Raw genomic sequence first — 13,506 nt, 5'->3', positions numbered from 1 at the left:
GCCTGGCCTCCCACCTGCACGTACCCTCCTGTCTTTCCAGCCTCCTCTTCCTAGGCCTTTCTTAAATTCCTCAAACATGCCATGCTTCTGCCAGTTCTGAGGCTTTTGCACATGCTGTTCCCACTCCCTGGAACATCGACTCAGATGTAAGGGAAAAATACTACCTTCTCCTACTATGAGATTTTTGTCGCACCATGTGCTCATCCTTCCCTCTGTTTAATTTGTAATTTCCTTTGTTTGTGTGATTCTTGGATTAATGCCCATCTCTCCAGAAATCTCTGAGAGGGCAGAGAGTGTGTCTGATTTTATTTCAGTGGTCTCCCCAGTGTCTAACGCTAATTACACGGTAACTACTCAATGAATACTAGGTAAATGAATTAATCCTTGTCCTTGAGTTTGTCAGGGTCCCAGTAGGAAACAGATGGTACCATCAGAAGAAAGAGATGAGAAGAGTTTAGGGAAAGGACTATCTACAAAGGTGGGGCAGGGTTAAGGGAAACTGACAATGTGGCACTCTGGGGCTGGCAACACTGGGAAGCTGTTCGTACCCCAGGAGCAATTTGAGGGATCAATTACGGCAATCCAGTGAGACCTGCAGTTGTGAGAAAGGCCTGTGAGGTAGGAACTATGGCCTTTGTTAGAAGAGCATGGCCAGTTCACAGAGCTCTGGAAGGAAGAGAGCTGGGGGGAAATCCACCAATATCACCTTATATACTCACTCCAGTATCCTGCAAGTATCTCCCATCAAACAAGCCCAGCTGGAAGCTACGGGGCCAGAGAACCCACGGACAGTCTACAGAGGTCAGTGTCCTGGCATAGAGCAGAGCAGGAAAAGTACAGAGTGACTCTGGAGGGCAAGTAAGGAGCTTTCCAACGCAACCCACTGTTTTACCCTCCTGTCCTTTGCCTGGATGAGGACGTCTCATCAGCCACCTTAGGATTGTAGGACCATGTCACCTCAGTCACATTCGCAGTTGGAACCTAAAATGTTAACCAGTTTTATTCACTTGGGAAAGTTGGGGTCGGGGGGAGAAACAGTTAACGTAAAACAGACCAGGTGCCAGGCGCTATGTTGTGGTCCAGTCAGGACACACATCTGGGCCATTTCCAGACCACGTTTGGAAGAGCAGCTGCAGGTGGAGTCACTACCAGATTGAACTGATGATGATCTGGGCTCACTTTCCAGGATCCATACGCCATGACACAGGCCAAAGAGACAAATCAAACGGGGCCATAACAGACCTCCCACCCTGCCCCCTTGCAGTCCCTGATGGTGACTGCGGTCTCTGCAGCTTCCCACGAGGCAGTGCTGCTTCTTGTTTGCTATCCAGGGACGGAAGAGCAGTTCCTTACCGCTTCTTCCCTACATCCCATGGGTCAGGGGAGTGATCTGGGGACTCTGCAAGAGGCCACGTATGTCTATTCCAACGATCTATTCTGGAACTGGGGGAATAGCGACATGGTCCAGTCTGCAGGCCTGTTAAGTCCATTCTGAGTCGGATTTAAGCCCAAGCTTCATTTGCCCGACCACCACAAGCCTCCACTTTGACTGGTAGTGCACAGTGACATTTTGATTTCCTAAAAAAATTTTATAACATTTCCTAAGAATTAATGTCACTTCTGAGCCAAAGGTCTCACATTTCCCTTTTTTCACTGTTAACATGACCCTAGTAAATGCCCAGAAGTCAGAAGAGGAAAGAGCTGGAGAAAGATTTGCAGCATGTGCTTGTGGCGATGTTGCAGGGTCTTTCCCCCAGATGCTCGGTCTCCCCTTTAATCAAGGGAGTCTGGGTCTGGGAACTGGCTTCAGGCTGGAAATTTGGCTGCTATTAGTTTCATTCACCAGGGTCCATTAGCCACTGTCACAAGTCATGTGAGTCAAAGAACTCCGTGTCCTCTCTCTTACTGCTTATTAGGACAAATACACACCCTTGTCTTTGGGAGTTAAGCATTGTCACCTGGTTTCTGTCATTGTGGAATTCCACTACCACCAAGTTCACAAGCGGGACCATCTCAGCAGTGACATTTCCCACCATCAGACCTGGTCTACAGAAGGCCAAACATAGGGTCTTTAAGCAAGAGAAGGTCTTTTTTTTCGGGGGGGGATATTGTTTTATTAAAAAAATGTTTATATGCTCCAAAACATTTTATTTGGAAATCTCCACTAGAAGTAGGAAAACAAAAACAGCAAAGAACACCAGCATGAATACATAACAAATACTTTAATTGCAGATACATTAAATGTATTTTAATATAATACTTCTAATAACATACTATCTCATACTTTGTCAAAAATAATACAAGGAAGTGATACTAGAAAACTACAGAATCCTGGATTCTGTTGCAGATAAGGTATCCTTATTAGAGCCAGGAACAGAACCCTGAAAGATGGCAAGAGAAAAGTGACACAAAATCCAAAATCCAAAACTAGCATGTCATCCAGCTGTGGGTTTTTAAAAATGCCATTAAAATAAATCTGAGAATTACCTTTAGACACATTTCTCACATTAATGAACATCATAGAATCCACAGTGTGAGTGTAAAAGTTGGAATATAATTTTATTGCAGGGTTTTAACCATAACTCTCACCTCACTCTACTGTATGCAAAGGAACGAGGGAAAGTCTTGTTATGATTTATACCTTAATCAACATCACGCAATTCACAGTAGCCAGAAACTGTATAAACGCCACAAAGCAGACAGGCCTTTAAGTTTCAAAGCCTACTTAACATCATCATCATCATCACCATCATCATCATCATCATAACTTGCACTGGGAAAGAACCACACAAATTTAAGGATTATGAAAAATCCTTTAACGGAGTTTAAGTTTTTGTAACAATCAGAGAACTCAAAATGTAGAGAAACTCCCAGTGTAATAAACAGTGTAATAAACACAATAAGGCCTTTCGGTTATCACTCACTCGTGAGTAAAGCCCACACTGGAGAAAACACAAGAGAGCAGACCATTTCCACTAGCTGGAAATAGACTCAGACTCAGATAGACTCAAGGTTCAAGATTCTCAACTTCATCTGAGTCTGCTGACATGTTGCATCCCAAACCTCAAGGCCATATTCCTTCTCATATTCATTTGGGTACCTGTCAAGTCTTTGAATTCAACTGACATCGTAATTCTGCAATATTCACGTCATCTGTTTCTGACTGTAGGCAAAGTTAACGCTATGGCCATAGCACAGAAAATGACAGAAGTCCTCTGGTTTCCTGACTGGTACTTGAGCTCTAAGTTTCAACTCCAGGTTTGTAATTTTCTTTCTGTAGGGGCTCTGGTGTAATAAGAAGAGCCACCCAGCCCCACCATCCTTACCATGGTCAAGGGCAGCAGTCGCCTCGTCCCCCAGGGCTCTGGCTTTCATAAGGACTTCACCCAAAGCAACCGCAGGCAGGAATTTGACCAATTGTGACTTCCAGCATGGCATGGATTACTAGCACCATATTTTCCACTGTCAAGGAGCTTACTGTGCTCCAGGCCTGGGTCATGACCAGACTAACCCCAGAATCTGTCTTGGAGTGTCTGTTTCTCTGAACATGCCTGGTACTGACTGTGTTAGGATCCAGGCTGGGAAAGAAAACCCACACCGGCTATTTTAAAAGAGAAATTTTATATAGAATTGTTTAAACAGGTATTGGAGGACTCAATTAGCCAACTTTAGCTGACTATTTGTCACTTCAAATTACAACAGCCACATCTCAGATGAGGGCAGCCACGCTGGCATCTTCTGCCTGGACAAGCCTCCAGGCCCTTCTTTCTCAGTCTGCACCCTGGGCACCTGTGCCCATGTACGCTGCCCAGTTGTCTGCTCCCAGTGAAGTCCTTATTATCAGTGTGCTGGTGGCAGGGCTCAAGCCAGTTTGTCATTGCTGCAGTCCAGGGTCCAGGTCAGTGTGTGGCACAGGAGTATTTTTTTTTTAAAGATTTTATGTATTTATTTGACAGACAGAGAGCATAATTAGGCAGAGAGGCAGGCAGAGAGAGAAAAAGGAGGAAGCAGGCTCCCTGCTGAGCAAAGAGCCCAATGCGGGGCTTGATCCCAGGATGCTGGCATCATGACCTGAGCCGAAGGCAGAGGCTTTAACCCACTGAGCCACCCAGGTGCCTCAGGAGTATTTTTAATACATACAATTAAAGATAAATGAAATTCCCACAACCACTTTCTAAAGAAGAAACAATGACCTCATTTTTCAGTTGAGGAAGCTCAGCCTCACCTAGAACTCCAAGAAACTGAAATTTCAGGTAGAAGTTTTAAAAAAAAAAGTTAGGAAAGCAAAAACCCGTTATAGGAGGATGTCTTTATTCTACAGCAATGACAATTATAATCATGACCAACAGGAATTGGCTCTTTTTACAAGCTAGGCTCTGGGTTAAGAGACGTACATCTTCCCCCTAATTCAACTCTTACGACAAGTCCCTAAGGCAAATGATGGTATTTCCCCCCGTTTTACAGCTGAGAAAACGGAAGCTGTATAGAGGAGAGCCACTTACCCAGGGTCATAGCCCAGGGCTGAGTTTCGGCGTGACTGTGGCTGCTTAACCATGACACGTGCTGCTTCTTTTGAACAGACATTTCTTTTTTTCTTTTTTTTTTTTAATTTTTATTTGTTTATTTACAGCATAACAGTGTTCATTGTTTTGGCATCACACCCAGTGCTCCATGCAGTACGTGCCCTCCCTATTACCCACCACCTGGTTCCTCAACCTCCCACCCCCCCCCACCCCCCTGCCGCCCCTTCATAACCCTCTGGTTGTTTTTCAGAGTCCATAGTCTCTCATGGTTCATCTCCCATTCCAGTTTCCCTCAACTCCCTCTCCTCTCCATCTCCCCATGTCCTCCATGTTATTTGTTATGTTCCACAAATAAGTGAAACCATATGATACTTGACTCTCTCTGCTTGACTTATTTCGCTCAGCATAATTTCTTCCAGTCCCATCCATGTTGCTACAAAAGTTGGGTATTCGTCCTTTCTGGTGGAGGCATAATACTCCATCGTGTATATGGACCACATCTTCCTTATCCATTCATCCGTTGAAGGGCATCTTGGTTCTTTCCACAGTTTGGCGACCGTAGCCATTGCTGCAATAAACATTGGGGTACACATGGCCCTTCTTTTCACTACATCTGTATCTTTGGGGTAAATACCCAGCAGTGCAATTGCAGGGTCATAGGGAAGCTCTATTTTTAATTTCTTCAGGAATCTCCACACTGTTCTCCAAAGTGGCTGCACTAACTTGCATTCCCACCAACAGTGTAAGAGGGTTCCCCTTTCTCCACATCCTCTCCAACACACGTTGTTTCCTGTCTTGCTAATTTTGGCCATTCTAACTGGTGTTAGGTGGTATCTCAATGTGGTTTTAATTTGAATCTCCCTGATGGCTAGTGATGATGAACATTTTTTCATGTGTCTGATAGCCATTTGTATGTCTTCATTGGAGAAGTGTCTGTTCATATCTTCTGCCCATTTTTTGATATGATTATCTGTTTTGTGTGTGTTGAGTTTGAGAAGTTCTTTATAGATCCTGGATATCAACCTTTTGTCTGTACTGTCATTTGCAAATATCTTCTCCCATTCCGTGGGTTGCCTCTTTGTTTTGTTGACTGTTTCCTTTGCTGTGCAGAAGCTTTTGATCTTGATGAAGTCCCAAAAGTTCATTTTTGCTTTTGTTTCCTTGGCCTTTGGAGACATATCTTGAAAGAAGTTGCTGTGGCTGATATCGAAGAGGTTACTGCCTATGTTCTCCTCTAGGATTCTGATAGATTCCTGTCTCACGTTGAGGTCTTTTATCCATTTCGAGTTTATCTTTGTGTACGGTGTAAGAGAATGGTCGAGTTTCATTCTTCTACATATCGCTGTCCAGTTTTCCCAGCACCATTTATTGAAGAGACTGTCTTTTTTCCATTGGGTATTTTTTCCTGTTTTGTCGAAGATTATTTGACCATAGAGTTGAGGGTCCATATCTGGGCTCTCCACTCTTGAACAGACATTTCTAAACAGTTGTGCACTGTGGCAGGCAGAACAGTAGCCCCCCCCAAAGATGCCCACACATCATAATCTCTGGAACCTGTCAATATTTACCCTATAGGAAAAAAGAGATTTTGCGGACGTGGTTAAGGACCTAGAGATGGGGAGATTATCCTGGATTACCTGGGTGGGCAGAATCTAGTGACTTGAGTCCTGAAAGCAGAGAACCTCTCCCACCTGTGGTCAGCGAGAGAGGCATAGACAGAAGCAGGCCCGAGAAATAGGATTTTCTTGGCTGTGATGATGGAAGAAGGAGGTTATGAGTGGTCCCTAGAAGCTGCAAAAAGCAAGGCATAGATTTTCCCCTGGAGCCTTCGGAACACCTTGAATGTTAGCCTAGTGAGGTCTATGAAAGACTTCTAGCCTATAGATCTGTTAAAATAATCAGCTGTGTTGTTTGAAGCCACTGAGGGCACGGAAATGTGTTATAGCAACAGTACCAACGAATACATGCACCCTCCGTCGAAACCAAGTAGATGGCCCCAGGGAGCTTTGCTTTGACGGCTCGATAGGCATCTTGCCTTCCTCCAGCTCCATGTGCACAGAAACGGCACACTGCGTCTGAGTCTTGAGCAACCTTTCTCTAGAAATGGCTCAATCGTTCCCCCAAATCAGCTCAGATATTCAGCAACATACATAGATGTCCAATGATAAGGCAAGAAGACAACAACGTTAACTAATTAATATTATTGCTATTATTATTATGTTTTTATTATTATACCATTACATACAATAGTCACTGGCTTCGGGCTGCTCTTAATTAATATTAATTAATCAATTGGTTAATATTAATTATCCAATTAATATTATTGCTATTATTATTATTTTAAATTTTATTATTATTATTTTTTTATTATTATACCATTACATACAATAGTCACTGGCTTCGGGCTGCTCTGAGGGTCTATAACGTCCGGGCATGACCAGCTCTCCACCCTCAGCAACTTTGGTAGCCCAAGGGCAGGTCTCTAGAGAGAGATGTGGTACAAGCTGCAGCCAGGAGCGCACAATGGTGGAGAGAGAGCTAGTCATCCCATAGGAGCTCCCACGGGGTCTGCTAAGTCCCGCCCTTGTATGTCTTGGGGTTGCTTGCCTCTCACAGTCAATTTACTTAATCTTGTCCTGGCTTCTTCAGGATGCTGGTTGGTCACATTATCTGAGGGAGATCTTGTCAGGGAGGATCGGTGGGATGGGCTTCAGACCCACAGCTGTATTTGAATTTGTATATCTCCCTCCATGTAATGGGCTGAATTATGTCCCCCACTAGCATCCCTGCCCCTATCCCTGCTCCAAACTCATATATTGTATCATAGCCATCAGAATCTCAGACCATGGCTGTGTTTGGAGAGGAGGTCTTTTCAAAGGTGCTCAGGTTAAATGAGGCTGCTAGGGTGGCCCTCATCCAATGTGGTCAGTGTCCTTGTAAAAGGGGGCAACTTAGAGAGACAGATGTGTGTGTGTGTGGAAGACGATGTGAAGACACAGGGAGGAGACGGCCTTCTACAAGCCAAGAACAGAGGCCTGGAACAGATTCTCCCTCACGGCCCTCAGAAAGAGCCTGCCCTATCGATGCCTTGATTTTGGACTTCTGGCCTCCAGAGCCGTGAGACATTCCTGTTGTTGAAGCTGTCCAATCTGAGGTAGTTTGCCATGGGTTCCCCAGGAAACTAGTACACAGAGCTACCATCTGTCCTAACTCCCCTCACACTTGGCTAGGACTGCTGGCTGGGTGATGTGTCCAGGGGGATCACCTCCATCTCTGGCGGGGGCTGAGCCGTTGGTTACCACACACTTACCACGTTATGTCTTCTGCAGTGCTGTCCAGTCAGGGTCCAAACCAAGCATGGGAGCATCCAGAGATGCCACAATGGACCCCTGATTCAAATAGAGTTCTCCTTGTTCTTCTTTCTACATGGCAATTAGGGTCAATTCTCTCACAGAATGGCAACCCTCCTCTTTTCCTGCTTGTCTCCTGGCACAAGGAGCCCCAAATTACTGGGTAGCCCCTCTTGTGGTATGTCCAGTATGACTCCTCTTGGGTCTCCAGTGGAAGATCCCATCCCCTCTGGCAGTGAAGACCTCTAGACCCTTAGGACACCCACAGAACCTAAAATGGCGGTGGTGGGAAGCACCAATCCCCAATGCAGGTCAATAGGAAGGATACTGGGCAGGGTTATTCCTACAAGGGACCGCTGCAGGCTCCTGGCTTATGCATCTACTCATTCTAAATCTGAAGTTGAAGACATGTGCCAGCTGAAGAGCAGTGCCCAACCTTGCAGGATGTATCCCTAAGTTGGCAATTCAGCTTCAAAGTCAGGAGGCTGTTTCCACGTTCTATCAGGTCAAAAGCTTCCAGTTCCAAGATCCAGGAACTTGGATCTTATGCTCATGTGCCCATTGCTCCCTATACCTTCTTTGCCATAAAGTGGGTCTTCTGGTCCGAGGTGACGTGGTGCAGGATCCCATGTTGGTTGATCAGACAATGTGAGCACTCAAGAGAGTGTTTCTGATGGGAAATAGTGAACCATCCTAGGAATATGTGGCAGTCCCAATCAGGATGAATTGTTGGAATTTACGGAACCGAAGGGGTAATTGATTTGCCAGCATGTGGTTGTTTGGTTTCCCTGAGGGTAGTGACCTATCTGGGGCTCTGCATGGTCTCTGTTGCTGACAGGGGACATTCAGCAGTGGCAGTGGCTGAGATTGGTCTGGGTGAGAGGAAGTCCACGCTGTTGGCTCATGCACTGGCTCCTTCTCTGCTACCATGGTTGCTCTTCATGGGCCCCTTGTGCCCACCGTGTGCTGACTGAGGACAGATGCTGGTGGGCATCTCTCTGGTGAATCCCCTTGTCCACCTGCTGATGTCATGCTTCCTTTGCACTGAGTGCTGTCTGGTGGGCATTAGTGTGCCACACCGAGATCCTTCCACAGTGCACCTACTCCCATAGGTCCGTCCACATGTGGCCACAACGACACAGAACTTCCATGGTTGCTCCTTGGCCCTACCAACCAGCCAAGCCACTTACCTGTGCCCACAAATCTGTTCAACCTTGGGCCATTTCTGTCTCCATTCAAGGTGGGTGATTGGGTGGGGTGCCTGAAGTCTGTCTATGGGAGGATTTTCCCTCCCCACTGTCTTTCAGGAACCCCCCCCCCTCTGAGCAGGGATTCCCTCCCTGGCTGACAGAGCCATGCTTCTGCTCCAGGAGAATTGCTGAGGCTCTGAATGCAGCCATCTCTGAAGTTCTCCCATGTCTCCTCTGATGCAGGGAAGGAGGGTTTCCTTAAATGCTGCCACATGCCTTAACGTTGGTAACAGATCAACCTGGGCTGATTGTCTTCCCTCATTTCCCTCTTAACACCGATCTCCAGGAATTCTGCATGATCCGAGCATCCCCTTCTACTTGGCTTCCAGTCTGATTCAACACAGGTAAGAATCTCAGGACTGCGATGTTCCAGAAGGGGAGTGGGGTGCGGTTCTCGACACTCCACTCATCTCTGCCTGGCAAGGCAGCTGTCTCCAGAGTCCCGGCCGCAGAAGCGGCTTCCTGCGGCCATTTTTGTCCCCTTCTCAGGTCTGGAGCCCCAGAAGCAGAGGCTGAGGTGGAGGTGCGTGTGGAGGTGACTTCTAGGGAACAGCTCTCAGGAGATCCCTGTGAGGGAGCCTTGACAGAAGCTGAGGAAGGCTGCATTTTCAGGTGAATTCCCAGATCAGCTCAACCCCATGTGGGGCCGGAGGGGTGAAATACCCTCTGGAGTTGTCCCCTTGGCGGTAAGAGAGCTTCTACACTCCTGTGCCAGTTCCTGCCCTGGGGGGTGTTTCCTTCCTGACAGTTCCAGCTCCTCAGTGATGCGAAAGGTAGTTCTCAAGGAGAGTGGAGGGACCGGTCTGGAAGAAAAGGCCATTGAAGCTGGCAGAGGGCTGCACATGGGACCATGGGGGCACAGCTGGGGTTGGCTGTAACCTGCCGCGAGAGCACCCTAATTTCAAACCCATATTGGTTCCGCGGGTCTGCTGTCACAGTGTACCTGGGTGCCTTTCACGACAGCATCACATTAACTTATAGCCCCAGAGGCTAGAAGTCCGAAATGAAGGTGTTGGCCGGGTTGGTTCCCTTTAAGAGCCATGAAGGAGAATCTGTTCCAGGCCTCTGTCCTTGCTACTGCTGGGGACCTCAAGTGTCCCTTGGCTTATAGACAGTCTCCTCCCTGTGTCTTCACATCATCGTCCCTCAATGCTCGTCTGACTCTGTCCAAACGCCCCCTTTCTAGATGGACATCCGTCATATTGGATTAAGGCCCACCCTAATGATCTTATCTCCACTCCATCTTCGCTGCCAAGACCCTATTTCCAAAGAAGTCACATCCACAGGTATTGGGGGTTAGGACCTTAACATCTTTGGGGGCGGGGTGACAATTCAGCCCATAATGGCTTCTAAAATACAACTTCCTAAAGTCAGTGCGCTACAGCCTGCCCTGGGCTCTCCCGAGCTGAGTAGCTGTGGGCATGTATCTTTACTTATCTTGCTGGCCAAGACGTGGCCTCCTAAACCTACGACATAGTCCCAGACATGATACAGCCCTGTAGTTAGCCGTTTGACCAAAATGGCCACAAGGTAGGCACGGAAGTCGATCCCAAGTGGCCTCATGCACCTGTTGAAAGCATAGCTTCCAGTGTCAGAGAGAAAAGCTAACCGAAAGATCGTGCAAATAGATAAAGAACCACAAGCAGCAACAAAAGCCACATAGGAAAATGTAGGGAGGCCGAGAAGGCCCTGCTGGAAAGTGCAGTGCAGGGGCCCTGTGAGGCGAGTGCTCAGGGAGGGCATCCTCAGGGCCAGGGCCCCTGGCAGGAGAGAAGTAGCGGAGCAAATGGAACAGTTGTCAGGCAGGAGTGGGGGGCGGCTGGCCTCTGCTGCCTGCCAGGCTCCAGCGGGGGGAGGGGACACTGCCAAGCCCCAGAGCTGCCCCCCCCCCCCCAGAGCCCTGCACTGCCAGGAAAACTGGGCTTTCTGCCTGGGGTGTCTTTAACAAGAGCTTCCCTGACAAAGCATCAAAGAGCCCACTCCAGAGAGAAGGGAACCCTGCTGCAAAGGAACAATGCCTCCAAGTCCTTTCTCTGGAAGCTAGAAGGAGGCTTCCTGGGGTCCGTGCATTCAGTGGAAAGGGTTCTAGGACTATTTCCAAGACAGGCAGCCAGACCCAAGGAAAGAGCAAGAATCCAGCCCAGGGATTGGTGCAAGGGAGCGCTGGGGGTGGGGGAAGATGGGGGAAGATGGGGAGTGAGCTAGGGGGATGTGGCAGGGAGGGAACTGGGGTGCAGGGCAGCCTCAAGGAGCAGGAGGTCGGGCTTGATGCACCCCTTCCAGGAAGGCCTCCCCGCAGCCCTTCTCACCGGGGAACCATCTACCTGTCACCTGGCCCCTAATGCAGGTGTCAAGGTTGTCATGAGGCCTTGCCAGACCGTAGCCCTGGGACCTCAACTAGCAGAGCAGGAGCTCAGTCATGCTCGAGGAAAAGGAACAGAGAGCACGCCTTGAGCCAGTTCCTCCCTCCGGCACTGGGCCTGCATTTGTACTTAGATGTGGGGCTCTATGCCTCTGTCTGGGGGTGGGAGACAGGGAATGGGTAACTTTTATGTATTTATATGGTTTTTCTTCTTGTAAGATAACTGGACACCTTAGAAGATAACATGGCAGGGTTTCTCAATCTCAGCATCATTGACATCTAGACTTGGGACAGATCATTTCTCCCGTGAGGAGCTGTCCCTGCATTAGGCTGGCCAGCAACATCCCTGGCCTCGATCTCCTCGATTTTGGTGGCATTGGCTCCATCTGAGACAATCCTCCGACACTCTGCCAGATCTTTGCAAAATCACCTGGGTTAGGCTCCCAGTTCTGACGTGGGACGGGGAAATGGGGTTAACCTTGTTTAAACCACGCACAGCAGTTTCGAAGACAAGGTGACCTCTGAGCCCGGAGTGAGGTCATTCAGCGTGGGTCCTGTCCCTGGAAAAGCCACACTGTACGGTTGTCCTTGGAATCTCCATGTGGGCTCATCAGGGCCACACCCCCACTGTCGACCCCATGGTGACCCAGCATGGGTCTGTGCTTTCCCATCTGATAGCTGGTCCAGCCCCAGAAGGCAGATCTCTGAAAACCTCCCGGAAGCTCTCCTTCTGTGAGCTTCAGTTTTTAAAGTTCCTTTTAAGACGTGGCTCCAAGGGCCAGGCATGCTCAAGTGAGATTGGTTTTGGAACTGAAATAGGCCCCGTGACAATAAATGCTGCTGTTCTGTCTGGAATCTCATGGTTCTATGTCTTCCTAGTATTTGCTGGTACCAGCTACACCAAATAAGCCTCATGATTCTCCTTGTATCAGACAAGATTCTTAAGGTTATGGGAGACAGAGACTCAACTCAGACTTATATAATGGAAAAGTCTAGCAGCAGGGAGATCAGGCATGGATGGATCCAGAGCTTCAAATGATGTCACGGAGGCCTATTGCCTCCTTCACCCCAGCTTTCCTCTGTCTTAGCCTCAGTCTCCAGCAGGTCCTTTCACAGGGGTCCCTGGTGGCTCTAGGCTTGCATTATCCTGACTGCTTTTAAGGTGGTGTCTCTTTCACAGTACTTCTAGCAAAAGTCCTAGGACTAAACCTTAGGGACTTGCTTAGGTCACACATCCACCCCTGAACTAAGCCCTAGAGTCAGTGGAATAGAATATGCAGATTTGGCTTGGCCCAACTCATGTTCTCATCCAGGTTTCCTATCCCATGGGAGGGGTGAGTAGGCTGGGGGCAGCAGGGAGTGGAGGTGGGGTGGGGGTGGGGGAGGGGGGCACCTTCTCCTAAGAGGAGGATAAGGGAAGGGTGGCTCCTCAGAGGAACATCAGTGTGGCCATTACAAGAAGAAGGACAACTCATTGCGACACAGAACATCTGACAGCCTCTGTGCTCAGGCAAGGGCAGAAAGGGGAGCTCCATAGTTCAGCTCGGAGTCAAGGGTGTGTCGTCTTATCATACCACCCACCTCACAAACACCAGTGACAAGTCCGGACTACTGCTGATTTGTCTTTTCTTGTTAATTGTGGATGCTCAGGCTGGCTATCCGCATCGCCTTTGAGACTGCTCCTTGCTGAGGCGGTTCAGATCCCTTCCAGATGCTCAGCGGCTTCAGAACAAGTGCAGCCAGGCCTCGAAGGCAGAAGCTTCTCGATACCAACAGTAAGCCTTCAAGATGGGTCCTTCTGGAACTCTGGACCCCACTGGGTCCCTGCCACAATGAATTTCTATGGTGGGCTCTTCCCCTGGTCTGTGACTATACATGGCCACAGCTCCTCAAACACAGGCCCTGTGGACATACCCAAAGCACCTCTCTAGAACTGTGAGGCTGGGTCCTGCAGTCCTGTCCGAATGCCCTCCAGGCTTTAATCTGGGTCACCCTGTCCCTCTGTGGTTTCCTTCATGTTG

Source organism: Meles meles, chromosome 6 (assembly GCF_922984935.1).
Source record: "Meles meles chromosome 6, mMelMel3.1 paternal haplotype, whole genome shotgun sequence".
NCBI classification, from domain to species: Eukaryota; Metazoa; Chordata; class Mammalia; order Carnivora; family Mustelidae; genus Meles; species Meles meles.
Note: the sequence above shows the minus strand (reverse complement) of the source record.